The sequence below is a fragment of the Nerophis lumbriciformis genome, linkage group LG23 (assembly GCF_033978685.3).
Source record: "Nerophis lumbriciformis linkage group LG23, RoL_Nlum_v2.1, whole genome shotgun sequence".
NCBI classification, from domain to species: domain Eukaryota; kingdom Metazoa; phylum Chordata; class Actinopteri; order Syngnathiformes; family Syngnathidae; genus Nerophis; species Nerophis lumbriciformis.
This window is the reverse complement of record NC_084570.2, coordinates 14456198-14470065: the sequence shown is the minus strand read 5'-3', so window position 1 is coordinate 14470065 and position 13868 is coordinate 14456198. Positions and strand designations below refer to the sequence as shown.

The 13868-nt window shown below is 40.8% G+C and overlaps 1 protein-coding gene across 2 annotated transcripts in view; it reads left to right on the top strand.

Moving 5' to 3' along the window:
* The window catches only part of LOC133622367 (interleukin-1 receptor accessory protein-like 1), a 555729-nt gene that overhangs the window by 67626 nt on the left and 474235 nt on the right, over window positions 1–13868 (top strand). The window lies entirely within an intron of this gene.

The window sequence follows — 13868 nt, the reverse complement described above, 5'->3', positions numbered from 1 at the left end:
GTGATTTCCTTCTCTGCATGAAAGTTTTAAAGTAGCATATATTAATGCAGTATGAAGAAGAATGTTTTAATGTAGACACATAGAATCATCATACTGCTGTGATTATATGCATCAAGTGTTCATTCAAGGCTAAGGCAAAATATCGAGATATATATATCGTGTATCGCGATATGGCCTTAAAATATCGCGATATTAAAAAAAGGCCATACCGCCCAGCCCTAATTGCAATATATTTATCTGTACAGTAACCTATTTATTTATTTATATATGCACCTTATTGCTTTTTTATCCTGCACTACCATAAGCTAATGTAACGAAATGTTGTTCTTATCTGTACTGTAAAGTTCAAATTTGAATGACAATAAAAAGGAAGTCTAGTCTAGTCTAGTAGAACACACACAAGTGTTTTGTATCCGGAAGTAACAACACACATTGTCGGACGTGCGCTGAAATAAATGCGTCAACTAATTAGTTCCGGCAATGATTAAAATGACCAAAAATACGGTAAATATTGAACATATTACATATTGTTTTGAAGGTGTCTGTTACTACATTATATACAGCACGTGTGTCAAACGTACGGCCCACGAACAGCTTTTATCCGGCCTGTGGGATGCGTATAAAAATGAGCCGTAATTTTTAAGTGAAAGAAACTGCTGTTCTAAATGTGTCCATTCGATGTTGCAATAGCAATTCTTTGTATCTTTGTAGATTATGCTACATATGTAAAAAAAAAAAAAAAAAAACCCACATAATGTTAGTGCACCAGTCGAGGAAAATGAGCAAACTAACATCCTGTAATTTGATATTTTTTTGGTAACAAGTTAGTATGGGGGAACATATTCTAAGTAAAAAAGACTGTTTATATGGAGGAAAGGCATGCGGACGTTAAAGGGTGATGGTTTCAGATGAGAGAGGACGCTAAAGGCATGCCCCCAGTGAGCATATAGTGCTGCCATGTGCGTTGTAACTAAAAAAATTGCCGACAAACACACCACCAACATGGACGAGGTGCCGCTCACTTTCGACATCCCAAAAATACGCTGCGCCTTATTTATGCATTAAATACAGAAATAGCACCCGTAACTGACACGGCACCTTTTAATACGGTGCGCCCTATGGTCGCGAAAATACGGTATAGTGTGTTACGCTTGCGTGGCATTGTGATGCCGGAGGTCGTCTTTTCAAGATGCAGAGGGATGTCAGGAAGCGGCTTGCAGGTGACAATAAATGATTTATTCTAGTTGCAGAACAAAATATGCTGCGCGGTGCCCACGGCACGGAAAACAAAAGGGTAGCCAAAAGATGCTAATATCAAAAATGCAGACTATGAGCGAAACCAAGAGCGTAACTTGTTGCATGGGAGCAAACAAGACCAACAGACCGAGTGAGGCCAGCGCGTAAACTAAATAGCCCTCTGATTAGTGCCCGGGCAACAGGTGCACGTCCGGAACACTAACCAGAGGCAGGTGACTAATCTGCCGCCATGGCAACAGAAACAAACAAACTCAAGAGGTGTTGAAAACACAAGTGATTTGAAAACAAACAGAATATGATCCGGGCAGCGGATCATAACAATAGTGGCTTCGATAACAGGAAACGGTTATCAAAAAGGGATTCGAATCCATGGAATCGGTTCTTTTCTTATCGAAGCATCGGGAGAACCGGTTTTTGAACATCATCCCTAATGTTATGAATCGTAAGCTATGGTCATTCTTTACAGTGCCTGTTATAAGAAAAACATATAACGTAGTTATTCCAAACACTGAATACATTGCATTGTTCTTTCATTAAAGGCCTACTGAAACCCACTACTACCGACCACGCAGTCTGATAGTTTATATATCAATGATGAAATCTTAACATTGCAACACATGCCAATATGGCCGGGTTAGATTACTAAAGTGCAATTTTGAATTTCGCGCGAAATATCCTGCTGAAAACGTCTCGGTATGATGACGTCTGCGCGTGACGTCACGGATTGTAGCGGACGATTTGGGACAGCATGGTGGCCAGCTATTAAGTCGTCTGTTTTCATCGCAAAATTCCAGTATTCTGGACACCTGTGTTGGTGAATCTTTTGCAATTTGTTCAATGAACAATGGAGACAGCAAAGAAGAAAGCTGTAGGTGGGAAGCGGTGTATTGCGGCCGAGTTCAGCAACACAAACACGGCCGGTGTTTCATTGTTTACATTCCCGAAAGATGACAGTCAATCTTTACCATTGACCTGTGGAGAACTGGGACAACAGAGACTCTTACCAGGAGGACTTTGAGTTGGATACGCAGACACGGTACCGTGAGTACGCATGCAGCTGCGGCTTCCAAACATTTGATCGCTTGCCCGTACGTGCGTGCCGCTATGTGCATGTCACGTACATAACTTTGGGGAAATATGTGTGCTGTATGAACTTTGGGGAGGTGAACGGTACTTTGGGCTGTGGGATTGAGTGTGTTGTGTAGGTGTTTGAGTTGTATTGGCGGGTTATATGGACGGGAGGGGGGAGGTGTTTGTTATGCGGGATTAATTTGTGGCATATTAAATATAAGCCTGGTTGTGTTGTGGCTAATAGAGTATATATATGTCTTGTGTTTATTTACTGTTATAGTCATTCCCAGCTGAATATCAGGTCCCACCCGCCTCTCACAGCATCTTCCCTATCTGAATCGCTCCCACTGCCCTCTAGTCCTTCACTCTCACTTTCCTCATCCACGAATCTTTCATCCTCGCTCAAATTAATGGGGAAATCGTCACTTTCTCGGTCCGAATCGCTCTCGCTGCTGGTGGTCATGATTGTAAACAATGTGCGGATGTGAGGAGCTCCACAACCTGTGACGTCACGCTACTCGTCTGCTACTTCCGGTACAGGCAAGGCTTTTTTTTTATCAGCGACCAAAAGTTGCGAACTTTATCGTCGATGTTCTCTACTAAATCCTTTCAGCAAAAATATGGCAATTTTGCGAAATGATCAAGTATGACACATAGAATGGACCTGCTATCCCCGTTTAAATGAGAAAATCGCATTTCAGTAGGCCTTTAACCAAATACAATTTTTTTGATTAAAGTAAACATTCAATACGAGACGCTCATAAGGGACACACATCTGTTGGGTTCTAGAAGAACCCAACAGACTAATCTAGCACTGTCCAGCTTCAATGTCAACCATTTAACAACCTTCGACCACCTACTCATGGGATTGATGGGTGGATTGTGGTCCTTCATGCCTTCAATGCTATTCATGCGTTTTAATTAGCCCAGCATACACAAGCAGTGGCTTGAGAGGTGAAGTTTTGTTCGAAAGGCTGAATTCTCCCACCAGTGTGGCCTCTGATGATAGGGCTGTCAAGCTGGCTCGCACCAGCCAGGCACTCAGCATGTGGCCTTTTCAGCGCCGCTTTATTGGGCAGTTTGAACACATCCTCTCTTTATGCTCAGTCCTCAGTGACAACTTAGCATAAAAACACTACTCTCCTGTTCCTTTTGTTCATACACTTTTTGTCACGTGTTGCCCTTTTTTCAATGCTTTTTTTTTTTTGCTGTCAAAGTGAAATTGGTCAAAGAACAATCAACCTATTTCTGCACCAAGCAGAGCCACGGTGTATTCTTGGAGCTCCCGAGGGAGTCCTGCCAATTTTGGGGCTTTTCAGTTTCCCCTTTTTGCATGGGAGAATGGATGTAAGCCGGCTCACAGCGGAGTATGCTTTTGTTGGTGGCAGGAGGCTGACATACTGCAGGAGTTTTGGAAACAAACCAAGTTATCCAGCCTTGGTTGTTTATTCTCAGGATGCAAGTAGGTCCTATTCAAAACACATCACTTTGCATTTAAATTTTAATTAGCAATGCCTTACTCGGTTTGCTAATTAGGGTGCTGTTCGTTATCAACCTTCACTATTGTACACATGTTTGGATTCATTCGGTTGATGCATACTGCATGGATAATAGAGTTCTGTTATATATTTACCTGTCGTTTACTAGTATACACACTTGGTGTAGCACGGGGGTGTCCAAATTATGACCTGTCTTTAGTCTAGCCCGCGAGACATCACAAGGTTAATATAGAGCAGGGGTGTCAAACTCATTTTAGATCAGGGGCCACATGGAGAAAAATCTACTCTTAAGTGGGCCGGACTGGTAAAATCACGGCACGACGACAACTTCAGATTGTTTTCTTTGTTTAAAAACAGAACAAGCACATTCTGAAAATGTACAAATCATAATGTTGTTGGTTTTTTTTTACACTTACATGTTGCGGTTATCTTTATTTGTCATTATTTATACTGAATAAATGATGTGATAATGTTCATCAGTCAACTCATTGGTGTTCATTTTCAATCTATCAAGATAAAAAAAACAATATCAAAATCAAATTACAGGATGTTATTTATGTAGTTTGCTCATTTTCCTCGACTGGTACACTAACATCATGTGTTTTTTTTGTGGTTTTTTTACATACCGTATTTTTCGGAGTATAAGTCGCACCGGAGTATAAGTCGCACCTGCCGAAAATGCATAATAAAGAAGGAAAAAAAACATATATAAGTCGCACTGGAGTATAAATCGCATTTTTGGGGGAAATTTATTTGATAAAACCCAACACCAAGAATAGACATTTGAAAGTCATTTTAAAATAAATAAAGAATAGTGAACAACAGGCTGAATAAGTGTACGTTATATGAGGCATAAATAACCAACTGAGAACGTGCCTGGTATGTTAACGTAACATATTATGGTAAGAGTCATTCAAATAACTATAACATATAGAACATGCTATACATTTACCAAACAATCTGTCACTCCTGATCGCTAAATCCCATGAAATCGTATACGTCTAGTCTCTTATGTGAATGAGCTAAATAATATTATTTGATATTTTACTTTAATGTGTTAATAATTTCACACATAAGTCGCTCCTGAGTATAAGTCGCACCCCCGGCCAAACTATGAAAAAAACTGTGACTTATAGTCCGAAAAATACGGTATGTAGCATTATCTACACAGATGCAAATAATTGCTATTGCGACATCTAGTGGACACTTTTAGAAAAGCAGTTCCTTCATTCAAAAATTACGGCTCATTTTTATACTTAGCAAACTCATCCCGCGGGCCGGATAAAACCTGTTCGCGGGTCTGATCCGGCCCTCGGGCCGTACGTTTGACACACCTGATATAGAGTCTGGTCTGTGGGGTGTTTCCATCTGAACCTTAAATATCTGCCATCGCGAATTTGCCCCCATCGTGTGGTCTAATTTTGTAGTTTCAGTCAATGACCATTAAATTTACCCATTTACATGACCCAATCCCTACAACCCTTCCCACTCATGGCGCAAATAAAATGCAACCAACACAGAACGTTAACACAAATGGTCGCACATAACACAACCTGCTCACTGAACTTTGTTGATATTGTACAAAAAAAATCAAGCACAATAATTAAAAATCAAACCCGTTTAAATCCACAACAATGCTTGGAGGGAAAAAGGAAAAACACTCTCCACACGTATTCATGTTTGGCGTATTTTAGCTGCTTGATATTTCTGATTGATTAAAACACTTTAAGGAGGTCGTCATGGAAGTAAACGAGGTAGGAGTTGAACTTTCACATTTTTCGGACTATACGACGCACTTAAAATCCTTTCATTTTCTCAAAAATCAACAGTGCGCCTTATAACCCGGCGCCTAATGTATGGAATAATTCTGGTTGTGCTTACCGACCTCGAAGCAATTTTATTTGGTACATGCTGTAATGATAAGTGTGACCAGTAGATGGTAGTCTAGACTGCAATATGACGCCAGTACACAACACCAAAACCTTAAATGTTACATTGAAAATAAAGAACATTACACACGACACTCAAAAATCTGTCAAAATGTTTTAGTATGTCTTTGAAGCCGCACCGCTTGAGGGATGGTCGGCCCATTACAGCTACCGTAGTCAGAGATACAAGTATTACTATGGTGTGTGTATAAGGACCACAAAATGGCACCCATTAGCAGACATATTATCTGGCGTTTTGTTTCACAATATTATGCAAAACCAACTTTTCTTACCTTCTGGTACCCGCTGATGTGTATTTGAGATCTGCATAAGTCCTGAAAATTTACGCAAGTCCACCACTGTAGTCTGTGTCGATGCCGTAGTCAATAAGCTTCTTCTTTTCCTCTATCTTCTTGTTATGGGACATTCACTCTCCGCTGTTGCAATTTTTAATATAAAGTAGTGTAAAGTTCTAACTTATATCTCTAAAAACTACCGGTGTAGTGGGTTTACATAATTCACCCACGGAACTTTAGTTATTAGAGAGTTCCGGTCGGACGGTTTTTCACGGAAAAACATTTCCGGCGTTGTTGCACGAGTGAGCCACAGATGAGGAGAGGCTGCTCTGTTGTTGATTTAAGTAAAGTCTGAATGTCATTAAAACAGTTAGCTCCATCTTTTGCCACTTCTTCCACTCCCGTCCTTGCACGCTACACCGCTACAACAAAGAAGACGGGGAAAAGAAGCTGTCGAAGGTGAGCCACGTAAATCAGACTTGAAGTTTCTGCAGAGAGTGGTGTGGACGGCGGAAAATATCATCAGGACTCCTCTTCCTCCTATCCAGGAAATCGCAAAAAGCCGCTGCCTGACCAGGGTTCAGAAAATCTGTAGAGACTCCTCCCACCCCTACCAAGGACTGTTTTCACTGCTGGACTCTAGAAAGAGGTTCCGCAGCCTCCGTAGCAGAACCTCCGGGTTCTGTAACAGCTTCTTCCCTCGGGCCGTAAGACTCTTGAACGCATCATAATAATCCCCTCAATTCCCCGCACAAACGGATTAACTCGCTGGAATATAAAGACAATATAACATACATCCATAAACGTGGATGCATATGCAAAAGTGCAATATATTTATCTGTGCAGTAATCTATTTATTTATATCTGCACCTTAATGCACTTTATCCTGCAACGAGCTAATGCAACAAAATGTTGTTCTTATCTGCACTGTAAAGTTCAAATTTGAATGACAATAAAAGGAAGTCTAAGTCTAAATAAGACCGCCCACAAAACGGCGCATCCTGTAGCGACTGTTAGAAAGCGACTTTAAGATGGTTTGTAAAACATAATCTATGCAACATTTTGACCAAAGAAACACCATTACATGTTATGCAGACCAGTGTTTTTTCAAAAAACTTTAAGCCAAGGCACATTTTTTGAAAAAATCCAGAAGCACACCACCAGCAGAAATCATTAAAAAACGAAACTCAGTTGACAGTAAAAAGTTGTCGCCGCAATTGTTAGATATGACTTTAAACCATAAGGGACGGCGTGGCGCAGTGGGAGAGTGGCCGTCCGCAACCCGAGGGTCCCTGGTTCAATCCCCACCTAGTACCAACCTCGTCATGTCCGTTGTGTCCTGAGCAAGACACTTCACCCTTGCTCCTGATGGGTGCTGGTAGCGCCTTGCATGGCAGCTCCCTCCATCAGTGTGTGAATGTGTGTGTGAATGGGTAAATGTGGAAGTAGTGTCAAAGCGCTTTGAGTACCTTGAAGGTAGAAAAGCGCTATACAAGTACAACCCATTTATCATTTATAACCAACCATGCGTCACTATAGTTCTTGTCTAAAATTGGGGGAATGTCACCACCTGTCACATCACGCCGTGACTTATTTTGAGTTTTTTGCTGTTTTCCTCTGTGTAGTGTTTTAGTTCTTGTCTTGCGCTCCTATTTTGGTGTCTTTTTTCTCTTTTTTTGGTATTTTCCTATAGCAGTTTCCAGTCTTCCTTTGAGCGACATTTCCCGCATCTACTTTGTTTTAGCAATCAGGAATATTTCCGTTGTTTTTTTCCTTCTTTGTGGGGACATTGTTGATTGTCATGTCATGTACGGATGTACATTGTGGACGCCGTCTTTGCTCCACAGTAAGTCTTTGCTGTCGTCCAGCATTCTGTTTTTGTTTACTTTGTAGCCAATTCAGTTTTAGTTTCATTCTGCAGAGCCTTCCCTAAGCTTCAATGCCTTTTCTTAGGGGCACTCACCTTTTGTTTATTTTTGGTTTAAGCATTCGATACCTTTTTACCTGTACACTGCCTCCCGCTGTTTCCGACACCTACAAAGCAATTAGCTACCGGCTGCCACCTACTGATATGGAAGAGTATTACACGGTTACCCTGCTGAGTTCTAGACGGCACCGACACTCAACAACAACACATAATTTGCAGACTATAATTACTGGTTTGGAAAAAATATTTTTAACCCAAATAGGTGAAATTAGATAATATCCCACGCGGCACAGTGGTTGAAAAACACTGATGTAGACTACAAGGAAGTGTTTTACATTTAGAAAGAAATCATAATATGACCCCTTTAATGTGCCTTATAATCCGGTGCGCCTTTTGTATGAAAAAAGACCTGACTAGACCCGCTCATCGGCAGTGCGCCTCATAATCCGGTGCACCCTATGGTCCAGAAAATACGGTACTCCTAATATTCAATGTTTTATGTATCGTTTATACTTCATATTGAAGTGTCATAAGGGTCTGATGTGGTGGGGGTCATGGACTGGTCACCAGTCAATTACAGGGCATAAATAGAGACAGACAACCACTCACATTGTCATTGAGAGGGTACTGAACCCACACTGCCTGCAAACTGAATTCAGACCAGTCAACTAATAGTTTCCTTGTAAATCTTTAGTTATTCAGTACAACTGAGAAGACACCCTGACTGCATGAGTTTGGAGAAGATGAGTAGGGAGTGACTGTCATTACTGACAGCTCTTGTGCAGATTCTCGGCGGCAGTGGGAATACTGTTGATTTTTATTGTGACAGCACAGAGGCGGTTGCATCCAGCGAGCGTCAAATCTCTATTAGCATCCTCTGCTAACTGCGAGGCACTACAGATGTGAGTAGGCGGTGTAGCTCTGGTTCCAGGAAAGGCAGCACAAGGCCGCCTCGTGATTCTGAAGCTCTCTATTCTAAGTACTCTCCTAGTCTTTGGCTGATTCTTCTTTGGCAATTAAAAAATATTGCACAAATGTCGAATCATTAAAGGAAGACAAGGAAAAAAACGAAGCCTTTGTTTGATATAGGGTTGTACGGTATTTGATACAAATGAATCACATTCGGTACTATACCGCCTCTAAAAAGTACCGGTCCCCCACCCGTTGTCGTCGTCACGTCGTGTCATGCACAGTGCACAATCACGAAGTACTTACAAGAAGACACAGTGAGTAGACAGAAAAGGGAGAATAGACACATTTTGGGAGAATGGACACATTTTGGCCTAATTACTAAAGATAAAGGTGAAGTTATAACACTGAAACATCCTCAGGAAGAGGTGCTTTAAGACATGGCTAGCTCGCAGCTAATGTCAATCTGCAGATTTGTAACTACTTCTAAATGACTATTCCTTGTCTCCATGGCGACAAATATCGAATGTTTATTTCAAGCATCATCCCTGTAGGACGAGTGATAACTATTCATGCTTCACTACACACCGCTGTACACCAGCGTCATAATATTGGATGTACTAAAAAATATCTAAAATTGGCAAAGTCAAGACAAGTTTTCACTATGTCCGACTATTATCCATCAAGACGAGCATCTCAACTTTGAACACACTACATACAAGTGAATGAAGTGTATACTTAGTCAACAGCCATACATGTCACACTCAGGGTGGCCGTATGAACACCGCAAACACTGTCATAAACATGTGCCATATAATGAAACCATACTAAACAACAATGACAAACACATTTTGGGAGAATACTGTATATGCACCGCAACACAACATAAACACTACAGAACAAATTCCTAAAATTCCCTGCAGCACCAACTCTTCCGGGATGCTACAATATAAACAAACGCCATTGGTGGATCTACACCTAACATCCACTGTAATGATACCAAGTATCTAGTCGATACTACTATGATTACATCGATATTTTTTTGCATCACACAATCTTCTTTCGTTTAAAAAAAAAAAAAGTATATTATGTTTATAAACTCAGGAAATATGTCTTTGGACACATGAGGACTTTGAATATGACCAATGTTTGATCCTGTAACTACTTGGTATCGGATTGATACCCAAATTTGTGGTATCAGCCAAAACTAATGTAAAGTATCAAACAACAGAAGAATAAGTGATTATTACATTTTAACAGAAGTGTAGATAGAACATGTTAAAAGAGAAAATAACCAGATATTAACAGTAAATGAACAAGTAGATTGTCCTTAATAATTTTGACAAAATAATAGAATGATAAATGACACAATATGTTACTGCATATGTCAGCAGCTAAATTAGCCTTTGTTTGTTTACTTACTACTAAAAGACAAGTTGTCTTGTATGTTCACTATTTCATTTAAGGACAAACTTGCAATAAGAAACATATGTTTAATGTTCCCTGAGACTTGTTCAAATAAAGCCAATAATGACATTTTTTGTGGTACCCTTTATTTAGAAAAGTGCCAAAGTACCGAAATACATTTTGGTACCGGTACCAAAATATTGCTTTCGGGACAACACTAGTTTGTTACCAAGGCTGCTAACTAACGACTGTTTTGATAGTCAACAAATCATCAACCATCTGAATGATTAGCTCACCGATCGGATTCATTCAGTGGTTGTAATTCATTTTTTAGGCTTGTGCTTACTAACGTTAAAAGTTATATTCAGAAATATTTATTTATGAACTGTACTGATCATTAGGCTGCTTTCAACCTAAAAATAACTATTCAATGTCTATTTAAAAGCAATGACAGGAAAAGTGTTGTTGAAACAAAGTGTAATTTGTTGTTTTATGAAAACAAAACACTGTCAAATATCATTAGAAACAACACCAATGCTATCGAGCTTGCTCAAAAATATAGTTTAGTGTGTGTTTTTGAAATCTGCACACATGTATTTAGCTTTCGGACTTGGGCTAAAATGATAGTTGAAGCTACTTTTCGCGCAGCTACGTTCCTCTGTTGTTAGCCAGCTAATTATCTCACAGAGAGAGTCGCAGACTACATCATCCAGATATATGGCGTGCTTTAACCCTTGTGTGGTGTTCGGGTCTGTGGGACCCGTTTTCATTTTTTATTAAAAGAAAAATGATACAATGAATTAATTTTTCAAACCAAGACTCACTGACTTTGGCTCATTTTCTGTTAAGAACATATATCAGAATACATATTTAATGACCATACACCCCCCCTACACATTTCTATTACATATAAGATGTCCGGGTCCACTGGACCCGGGGCTAATAGAAGTGTGGAAATTGATGTTCTGTGTACCACACACACACACACACACACACACACACACACACACACACACACACACACACACACACACACACACACACACACACACACACACACACACACACACACACACACACACACAGCAGGCCTAGACAGGAGGAGGACAGAGTGTAGGTACACAGAACATCAGAGGGTCAAGTGTGCGAGAAAATGAGAGCATACAGTGTTGACAAACAATGTTGCAACCTTGTGTGGGAACCGCAGGTGCAGAAACACAAAAGAAGAATCCCTGTGGGATGCAGAAACTGGCAGAGAAATTTTCCATGCAACGTTCATATTGTTGTTACTCAGCCAGGGTTTGTGGGTCTGATGGACCCGTTGCATTTTGTGGCTTTTAATGCCTCACAATCAAACACTTTTATGTTAAAATACTGAACAGATGTTTACTTTATACCATTAAATATCTGTTCAGTATTTTAACATAAAAGTGTTTGACTGTGAGGCACAAAATGCAACGGGCCCATCAGACCCACATCCCTGTGGGATGCAGAAACTGGCAGAGAAATTTTCCGTGCAACGTTCATATTGTTGTTACTCAGCCAGCGTTTGTGGGTATAAGGTAAACATCTGTTCAGTATTTTAACATAAAAGTGTTTGATTGTGAGGCATTAAAAGCCGCAAAATGTACATTTTTAGGCTTTCAATGCCACAAAATGCAACAGGTCCATCAGACCCACAAACGCTGGCTGGGTAACAACAATATAAACATTACACAAGGGTTAAATGCTCCTCCATTACTGACATACTGGCATGAAAACCAAGGTCAAATTTGGTAACTGAACAAGTTATTCGTGTTTTTAACGTGTTAAGCATGAAATTTTGACATACTTTCAATGTTTCAGTGGCCTTGTGGTTAGTGTCCACCCTGTGAGTTCAAACCCCAGCTGAGTCATACCAAAGACTATAAAAATGGGACCCATTACCTCCCTGTTTGGCACTCCGCATCAAGGGTTGGAATTGGGGGTTAAAATCAGCAAAATGATTCCCGAACGCGGCCAACGCTGCTGCTCACTGCTCCCCTCGCCTCCCAGGGGGTGGAACAAGGGGATGGGTCAAATGCAGAGAGTAATTTCATCACACCTAGTGTGTGTGTGACTATCAGTGGTACGTTAACTTTTAACTTTGCAGTGTTGTGGCAGTGGCACCAGCCATTTTTCTATTCCTGTTGCGCTTACTCGTGCAAAAACGGGAGCTATTTGTGACAAATACGTTTTGTTTTTACTGTACATTGTATTATTAATTTTTTGTCAACACCCCTATTTAATACCTTTGTGCTCGATTACCATCTGCGACTTTGATATTTGCAACAATTAAGAATCATACTCTCTGCCAGCATAAGGCATTTACGGATTTCCATCCATCGTATCTACTTTTCGAAGGTTGTGACCGTCCGAAAGACGCCGACCTCCAGTTTGGTCGAAACAATGTTGCACGTGTTTTTACTTAGAGCGATAATGGATGATGGTGCTAACATGGCCATTTCATTAATCATTCATGCATGTTTGAATGATGAACTCAACCCTTGTAATGAAGGATACTGACCTTACGAACGGATCTGCATCTGTCAAGCAAATCAGTTGGGGTTTATGGTGATTATTTATGGGATCATTTTCGGAAAATTCCCTCCATTTATTGGTAAAATGGCCCAAAAAGGCCATGTAACTAATTATAATTACACTGGCATCTGATTGTAATACCTTTCATGTGTTGGATGCTGCTCTGTGTTTTGATCAGGCCTGATTACACCGCTTAATGAGCATGCCACCCTTAGCTGGTCCTAAAGAGCGTGTGATGCATGCATCAAAAGGACTCTTTTTGCCATTCCAAGTGCTCTCCGAGACTCTCAGTCACATGTTTGTGCACCAAGTGCCTGGTCTTAAAAGCCACAAGGACAGCTCAGGATTATGGCTCCGTTTGCCTCTTTCATTACCTCTAATATGCAAATTGCGGATTTGCTTCAAAAGGAGTTCATTGGCATGGAGACTTATGTCTACCTGGAGGTGTTGCCAACCATTCATACCTGCCTTTTTTTTTTCCCTCGAGTTTGGACCGCTGCCACACATGTCAGGAAATGCAATGACTATGCAAGGTTGTATGACATACTTTTGGCAATATAGTGTATTTGGCCACCAGCCTTCACTCACATATGAACTTGAAGTGCCATCCCATGGGATTGTCCAACATGTTTTGGTATCCTGGAGCATTCAAAGTTCCTTTCACTGGAACTAAGGGGCCAAGCCCAACTCCTGAAAAACAACCCCACACCATAATTCCTCCTCCTCCAGATTTTACACTCGGCACAATGCAGTCCGAAATGTAGCGTTCTCCTGGCAACCTCCAAACCCAGACTCGTCCATCAGATTGCCAGATGGAAAAGCGTGATTCATCACTCCAAAGAAGGTGTCTCCACTGCTCTAGAGTCCAGTACCAACGTGCTTTACACCACTGCATCCGACGCTTTGCATTGAACTTGGTGATGTATGGCTTAGATCAGTGGTTCTTAACCTGGGTTCAATCGAACCCTAGGGGTTCGGTGAGTCGGGCTCAGGGGTTCGGCGGAGGTCGAGACAC